The 13,358-nt window shown below is 39.8% G+C and overlaps 1 protein-coding gene across 18 annotated transcripts in view; it reads left to right on the top strand.

The window, feature by feature from the left end:
- Nucleotides 1-4,332: 4,332 nt before the first annotated feature.
- MPDZ (multiple PDZ domain crumbs cell polarity complex component) overlaps nt 4,333-13,358 on the top strand; it is a 154,593-nt gene continuing 145,567 nt past the window's right edge. For 11 of the 18 annotated variants that reach the window (XM_033122846.1, XM_033122849.1, XM_033122857.1 and 8 more), the window contains exon 1: nt 4,333-4,624. The gene's annotated coding sequence lies outside the window, so the exon portion shown is untranslated. The remainder of the gene's footprint in view (nt 4,625-13,358) is intronic. The other 7 variants (XM_033122847.1, XM_033122858.1, XM_033122863.1 and 4 more) reach the window with 1 other exon arrangement.

Raw genomic sequence — 13,358 nt, forward strand, 5'->3', positions numbered from 1 at the left:
GAGATAATCTCAGTGTGTTCCTTGAAACTTGAAAGTACCGATCGAGTCCATTGTGATGGCTTATTAATATGTCTATTTAATGCGTTTGCATTGTTTTAGTTGCAAGTACAGAAAACCCAATTCAAACTAGTTTAAGAACGAAAGGAGATTTATTGGCTCATATAAACGGAAATACATGGGATGGGGTGGGCTTCAGGTAATGTGTGATCCAGTGACATAATGGTAGTCTCAAAAACTCAGTTTTTTTCCTCTATTCCTTTTGCCATCACAAAGTAGGAGCATTAGCAAAAAGATACTGTGCAAGTTAGAGTTCTTTTCATTATCATTAGTGTTTTTTTCTTGGTTTTTGCTTGGATAACTGACATGTACCCTCATAGTATGCGTGACCCAGAAGAAAAATTTTGTAGGAGAAAGATTCCAAAATGTCATTCTAGCTTGCCTTAACTTGAATAGAGATTCCTAAAGTGTTTGGATGTGTTCCACCCAAAAAATAACCTGGTCCCAATGCTTTCTCCCAGGATTTCCTCACTGCACCAGAATGCTGTGTATACAAAAGCAAATGAATTCAAGGTCAGATGGTCATGACCTCCCAGTGACTTTTCTTTCTCCCTTAGAGAGATGAGACCCAATTAGATACACTGTAGCTTTCAGTGCCTCTATTCCTCTATAAACAGTTTTTTATATGAATAGACAGATAACCCTACATATTTTCAAAAGATATATAATTTTTACATTTTCCTCATGCCTAAGATTCTTTCTTAGCCATTCCCTCTTCCTACTAGTTTTCTCCTACGTGTAGACACGCTCGTATATATGTTCATTATCCTAACATTCTCCTTTCTTCTGCTTTTTAAAAAATCTTCTGTTTTCAACGGATAAAAAAAGTTAAAGATTGTTTAAAATGGTCTATTTTTGTCTAACATTGAAAGAAATGAAAAACTGCAAAAAAGTATCTAAACTCTTTTATTTGAGAAACTAGAGGCCAATTGAAGCCTTTGTTTCAGTCAGCCAGTAGACAAAACATAAAAATCTCTCTGCAAACTATAATAATCAGAACTGCATATTTGCTATATATTAGATAATTTGTAGTCAGAGGGAAATCTAAACATGCCATCTAGTTTGCCCTTACATGAAGCATTAGTAATAAAAGGCACAGCTGGTTAAAGGTACAGAAATAGTCTACTGTCTCACAATTAGAATTCCCCCAAAGTCAGTCTTTGGGAAAGGATTTGGTTCACACAAAATGCTGATCCTGGGGCTCTGGTAAAACCAGTGAGGGACTGCCTGTCATCCACACCTAGGTGAACTGTTGTTAGGAGAGCAGCACAAAGACTGTGTGCTTGGGAGGCAGCTAAAATGGATCAAAATGGAATTTCCTGCATCCATCTTTCAAGCAAATATTAAAGGTTTTGAGTAGACAACTTGGGCCTTCCACCAGTTTCAGAGTTGTAGAGGAGCAACACATGTAAACTAATATTATGTATTTAATTTATGTTTATACTTGTTAAGTTATAGTAAAAATAATTTAAATCAATTTTGGAAGTCCCCATTTATCCTTACAAAAAGGGTCTGAACATTACTCAACTTTGAGAAAAACAAGTTGCTGTGGAGAATGTCTCACTGAGGATAGAGCTGGAATGCAGACAGCATTCCTAATTCCTTCATCTTCAGATTCCGGAGGCTGTGATTGACACGAAATAGAAAGAACTATTAATTGATATTAAATGAAGTGACTTTCAACAGAGAATGACAGTTCTATTTTATCTGCTTTAGACTTTGGCTTTCTCAGTAACATTTTACTTCAACTTTTAAAATGTTTTTCAATAGTGCTGTGCATCACATTGCCTTGTTCCTTCTCGAAAATCTCGGGCCTTCTGGGTTAGAACAAGTAGAAGTGGCTAGCTAGAGCACTAACTATATGGGTTAACTTCAAAGGGGAAGCTCTTGGGTAGAATATGCTCAAGCGCTGGATAATTTTATGGAAGAACTAATGTAAACTAATGTCCTATGATATACCACTGCTTAAAGTGCACGTGTAGGATTCCTTACGCTAAATGAGATCTGGAGAATATTCTCATTTATATACTTGCAATAAACCAGAGAGTTCAATTCCTTAAACTTGCCTCTAATTCAGTATTGTGAACTATTTCCCTATGTTTCAATGGAACAAATGTCATTTTACCTTTTAAGACCCTGATAACATCTTCAGTAGCTAGTTATGGAATTGTTCTCCGCCTGTACTTTTCCTACCAGCTAGCATTCCATGCCCTTATTTCCTTTGCATTTGAGAATGACCAGATTGGAAAATGACAAATGGAAGTGCTTTGCTATTCAAGGAAGTAGGAATGCTTTGGAATTTCTAAGCAGTAAGATAATGCTCTCCAAAAGGGATGACTTGAGATGACTCTATGGCAAGAACACAAGGTCATGTGGAAAAATCGTTCACTCTTGCGCACATATATATATCTGATGTCCTTTAAATACTAATTGGGTGTAAAAGTCTTTCTAGGCTCTGAGGATGAAATGGTGACTTGGTCATCGCTTTTGTGGACTTTATGATCAAAGGCGGAAGAGAAACTGCATAAGTAATTACAAAACCAAATATACAATTAGAAAGTAGGATGAATGCTATGAAGCAAAAGTATAGGGCACAATGAGAATGGATCACAGTGGGTTTATCTTAACTTGTGGGAATCATGGAGTAATGTCCATTCACTGGTAGTGCCGTTCACTGAGACACTGAACAGTGAAAGATGACCAGATCTGAGCAGAAATATCATGGTTCCATTTTGGATAATCTAGGTTTGAGACAGGCAAACAGGGAAGTCAAATAAATACTCAGATGTATGGAGGAGTGTGGATCGAAGATAAAAATTTGGAAATCCTTGACCAATAGATGATAAGCTAGACGTGAAGATGAACTCAGGGATGAATTAAAAAGAAAAGAGCGCCTGTTACTGGGTCTATCACAGCCTTTAAAGATTTGGGAGAGGAGGCTGGTTGGGAAAGAGATTGAAGAGTGTGTGGACTGATGACAGGCAGATCTACCTCAAAGCTAACGAAGCTTAAGATTCTGGGTCCTTCTCTTGCCTGGGAGAAGCCCTAGCAAAATGTTTACAGAGTCACATATTTGTGCAAAACTTTCAAAAGATATATATATATATATATATATATATATATATATATATATATATACATACATATATATAATTTTTTTTTCTTAAAGCAGAGCCCCACATTGTATAAGCTTCAGGTCCCACACATCTTCCCCTAGCTAACAAGCAGGAGCAAAAGTAAGAGTGTGATTGCAGCGGGGGCAGGTTGAGGGGGGTGGACTTCAGAAGAAAATATTCAACTAACCATTACTAATGCATCTGAGAGGACAAGAAATATGTGAGGAACATTTCCATTGGATTTAGGTAGTGGGAGTTCATAGGTGTCCCCAGGAAGTTATCTTTTCAGTGTGGTGAATGAGGTAGGAAGTCAGATGCAGTTGGTTGATTTTAAGAACTTGACCTGTGAAGGAGAGGGGAGAAAGAGTGGTAGCAGAAAAGAGCTGGACTCTGGTGGAAGGTTTTTCTTCTTCTCTCTCTTCTCTCTCCTCTCTCTCCCTCTCTCTCTCCTCTCTCTCTCTCTCTCTCTCTCTCTGTCTCTTATTCTCTCTCTCCCAAAACTTGATTTTAAGTGCTTTGCTATTCAGAGGAGTAATGCTTTGGAATTTCTAAGCAATAACAGAATCCTCCCCAAATGGCCTCGAGATAACGCTATGGCAAGAACACAGAACTTATGTAGACAAAATGTCCTTAAGGAGGAGACTGAGAATGTTGATTGATAGAAATGTATTAAAGATACAAGGGAACAGATCAGCTGGGATGAGTTTTACCTTCATCCTAACTGCACTTTCATTTTCAAAGGACCCAGAGGAGATGGATATCCATAGACTCGGAGGAAATTTAGGTGTTTTTACTTTCCCAGTGGGCAAATCTACACTGACCATATGTTTGTGAAAGCAAAAGGGGCTTTGGGCTGATGGCACTCTCCACCCAGGGCAGTGCGTTCATTTTACTCAATTCCCAATCATTTGCAGGAAATGATCTATTTTCCAGCTTTCTGAAAACAACCTCTTTTATTTGACACTCACATTTCACGGGGCGCCCTGCATTATTTCTGGCAACCTCACCGAGCTCGTTCCCTACATCCCAGGCCTAGCGCCCTAGGAGCTAGTTTAAAACCCAGGACCGCTGGTCAGGCGGCGCCCCTGATTGGCCGAGGCGCGCCCGCCCCGCCGGCTGCAGGCGTCACGCAGCCCCGGCCGCCGCGGCCCGCCGCCTCCTCGGTCGCCGCTTCCTCCGCAGCCCGGGTCGGCGCAAGTGCGGCGCGCGCTGGGGGAGGGGGCGCGGCGGAGCGCGAGGCTGGCGTCGGGCCGCCGGCGGCCGTGCGGGATTAAGTTTCGCGGTCCCGCGTGAGTGTGCGCGTTTGTCCCGAAGCTCCTCGCCGGGCCGTTACTTCAGAAGAGAAGAGAGAGAGCGTGGGCGAGGAGAAGCACCCCGAGTCCCCGGAGACCCCAGCTCCCCAGCCCTCCGCCCCTTTTCCGTCTCTGCCCGGGGCGGCCGCCGCGAGCCGGGTAAGCGGCGCCGGGAGGCCGGGGCGCGTCCCCGCGCCTGTGCGCGCGCCGGCCGGGGGTGCGCGGGTGCCCGGGGCTTGGCGGGCGGGGTGCGCTCGCCCCACCCCACGAGGCCCGGGAAGCCGCTGCTTCTCTGGCTCTTTAAAAGGATGGGGTCTGGAAGTTTCTTTCCTATGCTACTCGCATCGCCCCTGAGCGAAAATCCCAGATCTTTCGGCCCTTTCCCCCCCAAATCCTCGCTCTTGCCTACTTGAAATGGTTTAAAAGTTTTTTATTTCTTCTTTTGCTTCGTTTGGAGGGGCACAATGCCAAGGGGGGACCCCGGGCCTGGCGCGCGGGCCGGTTGCTGTCCACCGCTGTGGCCGCCCCGCATGCGGGACACCCGGTCCCCCGTTACGCGGTGCGGGGCTGTGCGGGGTGGGTAAGGGGTGGGTAGAAATGCCCCCCACACTGGTGTCTCCCGCCTCGGCGGCGGGGAACCCAGAGCGCGCCGCTAATTGGTACGCCATCCCCCACCCCCACCGTGGCGCCCGTACCTTTTTATCTGCTGCCGGGGTTGGTACGAGCATTTTGCTCTCGCCTCCCCCTTCACCTCTCCTGTCCCCGTGCCCCCGCCCCGCGACGTTGAGGCGCTTTTGTCTGCGATTTCGCAGCCCGGGGATGCCGGATGTTCCTGGGGAAGCACTGTTCGGGAGACGCTTTGTGTGTGGGGGAGTGTGTGTGTCAGTGATGGTGATGGTGTACATTTTTGCCTGCGTTCTTTGCAGAGGCACAAAGGCCGGCTATTCTTTCCTGCAGATCACTTGGAAATTGAAGCTGGCACTGCGGAGTGGAGGAGGGGCCAGGCCCGGGCGGGAGGTGGCCGCCGCCGGGGGGCCGAGTTGGGGTTGGCGGGTTGTCTCCATCCATCTCCCAGGGTGGGGCTGCGGAGGCTACTCGGCTGGAGAAGAAGCTGGGCACGAGCACCATGTGCCTTGAGTGGGGAGGTGCGGGTGGCGACTAGGGTTTCATCGGTATCATCAGATAAGAGGACCGTGACTTCACCAAGCTAGGAGGAAACCTTTCCATGTTCTTTTGATGTCGAGAGGAAAGAATCTGAAAAGTGGTCTATCATCCAACTTTGGTGGACAGCTGTGGTGTAACCATCCCTTTTGTGTTTCCGCAGGCATTCCTCATTTAGGCTACAATTTACAGAATAAATAACACCTGATACCAGAAACTAAGGTGGTGATAGTTTGGGAATTTTTACGTGTTGAGTTGGGATGTGGGTGACTGCAATGAACTTTTGGTAAGGGTCAAAACATCTAAATTTGTGTATGTGCTTTTAGCGCCTGGTGGAATTTAGGTTAACGATTGCATTTTGAAAACAACAAAACTTGAAAATCCTTGGCTTGAATTTCGAATGCAAAGCAAAGCTCTAGATGCCTACGCCTGTGCCCATGCCTGAGAGTGGGGAGGTAGAGGGCAGTGGGGATAACCTTGTGTGGGATGCCCAGGTACGCTGCTTGCTAATGTGCTGGTTAACAAATGGGCGGGTCTAGACTGGGCTCTATCCCTGTAGAGTTATCCCTGTTCACATTAGGGTCCTTTAAAGCGGAGGTCTGTAAATTTAAGGACTATGGGTCAAATCTGCCTGCTGCAGTCAGTTGGCTGTCCCCCGTAAGGTTTAGGAGCTAGGAATGGTTTGTACATTTTTAAATGGTTGAAAAAAAAGCAAATCAAAAGAATATTTCATATAATATTTCAAAATTATACGAAAATCAAATCTCAGTGTCCGTAGTAAAGTTTTACAGCCACATGGATTCCTGCTGTTTGTGTCTCATTCTTAGCCTGTATGGCTTTCACAGCTACAGTGGCAGAGTTGAATAATGGCATAGTTTAGAGAGATGTAGACCCTTCAAAGTATAAAATATTTACTGTGTTACCCTGTATAGAGAAAGTTGCCAACCATGGCCAGGCTTTTAAAGTACTGCTTAAATATTCCCTTTGGTCGTGGGTGCATTCTTAACTAATTTCATTGCCTTTCAAGTCCTGTTTCAGTGCCCCCTGAAGTGGCAGACTTTTCTCCAATAGGCAGAATAAGTTAGTGTGTCAGATTTTCTTATTTCCAAGTTTCACTCTCAAAAATTTTTCTTAACCATTTGGTATCTTTTTCTGTTAGACTCTAGAATAAAGTAGGGTTTGTGATTAGCAGAAATTATGCACTTAGTTATTCTAAGTTTAATGTAGTCATATTTCAAGGTATTCTTCAGTGAATTCTAGTAACTTCTAGCTGTTCTGTTACCTGAGTAGATTTGAAAATTACAGTTTTGTTTATTTAGGTAGAGAGAGGCGGGGGTTAGGACACGTCATAGGTTTCTTTGCACAGGCAAGTTATCATTTAGACAAAGGTAATTTTGCGGGGGGGTCCCCTGGACTCTTCCCCACTCCTCTTTCCTACCTCATTTGCTGAAATAAACAAAAAACTGATGAAGTTTATCTCAACCTATTACTAATAGATCTATCATATTTGTACCACACCTCTTAAATGTGTTCCTTTTCTTTCTTTGGTTGGCTCCTTTCAGTATTTCTTATCCCCTCTGGTGTCTGTTTTTTTTTTTTTTTTTTTTTTCCCCTCCCTTTATCTCCTTTACCTGACTGTTCTGGCCTGGGAAGAGAGAGGTGTCAGTCACAATTTTTTGTGTGCGCCAAATTCCTATCATGCAGACATTGCCCTGTTGGGCTCTTAAAGATCCCTTTGCATTTCAGATACTTTTTAAATGTACATATACTGTGAAGGAGTAGAGGCTGTCTGCAGAGATTATTATATATCTCTGCAAGGTGGGGGTGCTAAGGAGAAGTTCATGGAAATCCTTGAAATTTAATTTTGCATTGATGCAGGCCTTAGGTCCTGGGGTGAGGAAGCTGTGCTTTACAAATGAAGAAGTGGACCCATTGTCTAGAGTTAAGAGGAAAGGATTTAGAAGCTAGCATGTAGCAATGAATTGCCTGGAAGATAATGATTCTGAGTTAAAGACAGATTATTTTCTCCTGATTACACCCAAGTCTGACATGATAGACTTGACTATCTTAGCTTGATTTGCAGGTTGGCTCCCTTTTGTATATTTATAATATGTACAAAGTGAATATTATATAGTATATTGAGGCAAAGTTTGATGTATTGGACTGGAAATGTCCCAATATGTGCTAGAGCAAACGACACATCTGCCAGTGAAAGATTCTGTACTTCAAAGTAAAGAAGTAGACAACTTCCCAGAATCCAAGGCTGCTTGATGGTGCATCTGAATGACATATGAGATTATATGAGATTTTATATGTGTATATATGTTTGTATATATATATGATGAGATTATATATATATGATATGAGATTATACGTGTATATATAGGCATGTATTATCATTGTTTCCCAATCATACTTTCTTTTAAACACACATTTGCCTAAAGTAGGAATTCATTTGATATAGTTACATTGTTACATACATTATTAACCCTGTACTTATAGCAAGAAAAGTATATCAATTTATCAATATATCAATATATATTGACATATTTATCAATATATCAAGAAAAGTATATCAATTTATCAATATAAATACAGTTGGGCAATGATGTTTAGTGTGGTAAAGTTGATCTACTACGTTTAAATAATAGTAGTGGGGATCCATGTAGGCAAATAATGAGATGAAGAACTTCTAGATAAAGGAAACTGATTTGAAGTAATCCATTGCCTTCCTATGAGATATTTCCTGAGAAGATCTGAGGTAGTTATTCATTTAGTAGATAGTAATAGATGGATTAGGAGGTATGTTGTATTATGTTAGGCACTAGGGAAAACTCAAAATAAGTATACTGTTCCAGGAGCTTACTGTTTTAGCTGGAAAAATAGACACACAGAGAAAAGTATATAAAGGCTTTACATGTAGTAAAAATTACAGAATTCAAAGAAATTGGATATCAGTAGGATTACTTGCTGACAACTTGTAGATGGCCATCTTCTACTGGTATCTTCACAGGGTCTTCCCTTTGTGTTCGTCTGTGTCCTGGCCTCCTTTTATGAGCACACCAGTCATGCTGGGTTTAGGATGACCCCAATGACCTCATTTGACCTTGACTACCTCTTTAAAGACCCTGTCTCCAATATGGTCATATTCTGAGGAACTGGGGGTTAGGACATCAATGTATGAATTTTGGGGAGTGGGGAGGGAGGGGCATGAATCAGCCCATAAAAAGGTTGTTACACAGGTTGTACAGACTGTACACTGTAAACTGGTGAGACCTTGAAGAATGAAGCAGTTCAGAGTATGGGAGGGCAGTCCTGTAGGAGGCTGTAGTGGTGGTTTAAATGAACATTCTCATGGTAATTTGATGTTTGTGAATAAAGGGAAACTGCTATTTGAGGAAAACTTTTTTTTATCTTTGGCCTGACGCCACTTGTTTTCTTTCCCCTGGTGTTCACTGGGAAATTGGCCTTTCCATTTTGTGGATGGAGCATTAGTTTTCTTTTGAAGGGTTTCATAAAAGCATTAATTTTCTCAAAATATTTCTTCTACTTCTTAAAAATGAGCAAAATGTTAAATTCAGCAATGATGAAATGTTAGTGTTATAAACGTCTCATGATGGTTTTGGAGTCTGATTAAAACAGCATTTTTTATTCTTTACATTTATCTAAAAACTGTATGTATATATATTCTATGCAGACTTTGTGGGCAAATATTTGGCATAATACTTTCCCCCAGATATGTTCCCCTTATTTTAAAAATATAAGGTTAAAAACATATAAAATAATGAAAATTTTTTTGAAACTATATTTGTTTATAATGTTAAAGCAATAATTTAGACAATTGTTAAAGCAGTTCTTCCAAATTTGGCTAGCTGAGTTAAAAAGTAAAAAGAGACTTACATTCTTGCTTTTTTTCTTATTGCTTGTGGTGGATAAATATGTGTGGTCTAAAGAATTCACATCTTTATCTTCCCTTTCTTTTTATTTATATCTACGAAAACAACATTCATTGTTATTGTCTTGTAAACTACTCTACCAGATCTAAGGTTCTATAAATAAATGCATGAGGGGAAAGTGAAAAAGGAAACTCTTGTAAGAAAGGAAAAAATAGAAACATCAGATACAAAAGGAAAAAAAAAGGAAAAAAATTCTTAGGGAAAAGCCTATTTAGGTTGTGCTGATAGGTTGAGTGCGTTTTGAGATACTTTACCATTTACTTTATTGCTTGCATTTTAAAACTATAATTATAGTAAAATGTGTAAGATAATATTTCTTTATGTAGCTTTTTTTACTTTTTATTATTACATTTATTGGGGTGACGGTTGGTTGGTAAAATTATGTAGGTTTCAAGTGTACATTTCTATAATACATCATCTCTGTTGCATTGTGTGTTCACCACCCAGAGTCAGTTCTCCTTCCATCACCATATATTGGACCCCCTTTTCACTGATCTACCACCCTCTCTCCCCCGTTACCTTCTGGTAACCACTTAACTGTTGTTTGTGTCTATAAGTTTTTGTTTGTTTGTTTGTCTTGTTCCTTTGTTGCTTTCATATCCCACATATGAGTGAAGTCATATGGTTCTTGACTTTTTCTGTCTGACTTATATTGCTTAGCATAATAATCTGAATATCCATCCATGTTGTTGCAAATGGCATTATTTCATCTTTTTTATGGCAGAGTAGTATTCCATTGTGTGTATATACCACGACTTCTTTCTCCAATCATCTACTGAAGGACATTGCTTGTTTCCATGTATTGGTCAGTGTAAATAATAGTGCAGTGAACATCGGGGTACATATATCTTTACCAAGAATGTTTTCAGATTTTGTGGGTAGATACCCAGGAAAGGGATTGCTGGGTCATATGGTGATTCTCTTCTTGATTTTTTGAGGAACCTCCATACTGTTTTCCATAGCAGTTTTACCAATTTACACTCCCACCAACAGTGTATAAGGGTTCCTTTTTTCCACAGCTTCTCCAACACTTGTTATTATTTGTCTGGATGATAGCCATTTTAACTGGTGTGAGGTGATACCTCATTTTGGTTTTGGTTTGCATTTCCCTAAAGCTAGTGAAGTTGAGCATTTTTTCATATATCTGTTGGTGGTTTGTATGTCTTCTTAGGAGAAGTATCTGTTCAGGTCCTCTGCCGATATTTTAATTGGATTGTTTGTTTTTTTGTGGTTGAGTTGTATGAGTTTATATATTCTGTATATTAGCCTCTTATCAGAGCCGTTGTTTACAAACATCTCCCATTCAGTTGGTTGCCTCTTTGTTTTCTTGGTGGTGTCTTTCATTGTGCAGAAACTTTTTAGTTTGATATAGTCCCATTCATTTATTTTTACTTTTATTTCCCTTGCCTTTGCGGTCAAATTCACAAAATCCTCTGTAAACCCAAGGTCCATAAGTTTAGTACCTGTGCTTTCTTATATGAAATTTATTGTTTCAGGTCTTATGTTTAAGTCTGTGATCCATTTTGAGTTAATTTTGGTACATGGTGACAGGTAACAGTCTAGTTTCATTCTTTTGCATGTGGGTCTCCAATTTCCCCAGTACCATTTATTGAAGAGGATTTATTTTCTCCATTGTATGTTTTTGGCTCCTTGTAGAAAATTATCTGCCCATATATATTTGGGTTTATTTCTGAGTTTCCAATTCTCTTCCATTGGTCTTTGTGTCAGTTTTTCTGCCAGTACCATGCTGTTTTGATTATTGTTGCTTTGTAGTACAGATTGAAATCAGTGAGTGTGATATCTCCAGCTTTGTTCTTTTTTCTTAGGATTGCTTTGGCTATTCAGGGTCTTTTGTGATTCCATACAAATCTTGATGATTTTTTGTTCTGTTTCTTGAAAAACTTATTGGGATTGTGATGGGGATTGCATTAAATCTGTACATTGCTTTGGGTAATACAGCCATTTTGACTATGTTGATTCTTACAATCCATGAACACAGAATAGCTTTCCATTTATTTGTGTGTCTTCTTCAATATCTTTTAATAATGTCTTATAGTTTTTAGTGGTCCTTCACATCCTTTATTAAGTTTATTTCTAGGTACTTCATTCTTTTTTTTTCCAATTGCGAAAGGAATCTTTTTTTTCCCTGAAATTTCATTGTTAGTATATTGGAATGCAGTAGATTTTTGTACATTGATTTTGTATCCAGCAACTTTACTGTATTCATTTATTGTTTCTAATAGTTTTTTGGTGGAGTCTGTAGGGTTTTCTATATAAAGAATCATGTCTTCTGCAAAAAGTGACAGTTTAACTTCTTCATTCCCAATTTGGATGCCTTTTATTTCTTTCTCTTGCCTGATTGCTCTGGCGAGGACTTCCAGTACTATGTTGAATTAACAGTGGTGATGGGGGGTAACCCTGTCTTGTACCTGATTTTAGAGGAAAAGATTTCAGTTTTTCACCAGTAAGTATGACATTAGCATATATGGCCTTTATTGTGTTGACGTGCTTCTATACCATTTTATTAAGTGTTTTAATCATAAATGGATGTATCTTGTAAAATGCTTTTTCTGCATCTATTGATATAATCATATGATTTTTATCTTTTGTTTATGTGGTGTATCACATTGATCAGTTTACGTATGTTGAACCATCCTTGCTCCCCTGGGATAAAGTCCACCTGATCGCGATGTATAATCTTTTTAATGTGTTATTGCATTTGATTTGCTAGAATTTTGTTTAGTAATTTGGCATCTATATTCATCAGAGATATTAGTCTGTAGTTTTTTGTGTTGTTCTTACCAGGTTTTGATATCAGGGTAATGTTGGCCTCATAAAATGAGTCAGGGAGTATTGCCTCTTCTTCAATTTTGTGGAAGAGTTTGAGGACGATAGGTATTAAATCCTCTTGAATGTTTGGTAGAATTCACTGGTGAGGCCATCTGGCCCTGGACTTTTGCTTTTGGGGAGGTTTTCGGTGACTGAATCAATTTCCTTACTGTTGATTGGTCTATTTAGATTTTCCAGTTTTTCGTGATTCAGCCTAGGAAGGCTATATGTTTCTAAGAACTTGTCCATTTCTTTTAGGTTTTTTAATTTGGTGGCATATAGTCCTTCACAGTGTTCTAATATGATCCTCGGCATTTCTGTGGTATCTGTGCTATCTTCTCCTCTTTCATTTCTGATTTTGTTTATTTGGTTTATTTGTGTGTTTTCTCTTTTTACCTTAGTGAGTTTAGCCAAGGGTTTGCCAATTTTATTAATCTTTTCAAAGAACCAGCTCTTTGTTGCATGAATTTTTTCTTTTGTCTTTTTCTCTATTTCATTTAGTTCTGCTCTAATTTTGTTATTTCCATCCTTCTGCTGACTTTGGGTTTCATTTGTTCTTCTTTCTCTAGTTCTTTAAGATGTAATGTTAGGTTGTTTCTTTGGGAATTTTCTTATTTTTTGAGACTGGCCTTTAATGATACAAATTTCCCTCTTATTACTGCATTTGCTGCATCCCCATAGTTTTGATAGGATGTATTTTCATTCTCATTTGTTTTTTATGTGTCTTTTGGTCTCTCCTTTTATTTCTTCTTTGACCCAGTCGTTCTTCAATAGCATTTTGTTTAATCTCCACATATTTGTGGTTTTTCCTACTTTCTTTTTGCAGTCGATCTCCAAATTCAAAGCCTTGTAGTCAGAGAATATGCTTGGTATGATTTCAGTCTTCTTAAATTTGTTGAGGCTAGTTTTATGTCCCAATATGGTCTGTCCTTGAGAATGCCATGTAC

The sequence above is a fragment of the Rhinolophus ferrumequinum genome, chromosome 12 (assembly GCF_004115265.2).
Source record: "Rhinolophus ferrumequinum isolate MPI-CBG mRhiFer1 chromosome 12, mRhiFer1_v1.p, whole genome shotgun sequence".
NCBI lineage: Eukaryota > Metazoa > Chordata > Mammalia > Chiroptera > Rhinolophidae > Rhinolophus > Rhinolophus ferrumequinum.